This window comes from Gekko japonicus, unplaced genomic scaffold (assembly GCF_001447785.1).
Source record: "Gekko japonicus isolate JY-2015 unplaced genomic scaffold, Gekko_japonicus_V1.1 scaffold1442, whole genome shotgun sequence".
NCBI lineage: Eukaryota > Metazoa > Chordata > Lepidosauria > Squamata > Gekkonidae > Gekko > Gekko japonicus.
In genome coordinates, this window is record NW_015163646.1 from 403,396 (window position 1) to 403,704 (window position 309).

Below are 309 nucleotides of genomic sequence, written 5' to 3' on the forward strand. Positions count from 1 at the left end.
ACACAGGGAAGAGAACAAGTGAGTCACCGGCGGGGGTGGATGCTCAGTCAGGGCGGAGGGGGGGAGAAGAGGGGAACTCATTATGCCTTTCATTGATCAGAGGAGGAAGAGGCTTCGAGCAGAAAGCTTTTTCCCCTCTGCCTTCTCCTTCCCTTCTCCCGAAAACACTTACTTAAAAATTTATACCGCTTGGCTGAACCCTTAAGATGCTTTTTTCTCTCTCTCTCGTTTCGGAAGGGCACTAAAAGGCTCCTCTGAAAGAAGAGGAGAGCCAGAGCAGGTTGAATTTGGGACGCTTCTCCCGCCCCC

The 309-nt window shown here is 51.8% G+C and overlaps 1 protein-coding gene across 1 annotated transcript in view; it reads left to right on the forward strand.

The window, feature by feature from the left end:
• STK11 (serine/threonine kinase 11) overlaps nt 1–309 on the forward strand; it is an 88,597-nt gene that overhangs the window by 70,850 nt on the left and 17,438 nt on the right. The window lies entirely within an intron of this gene.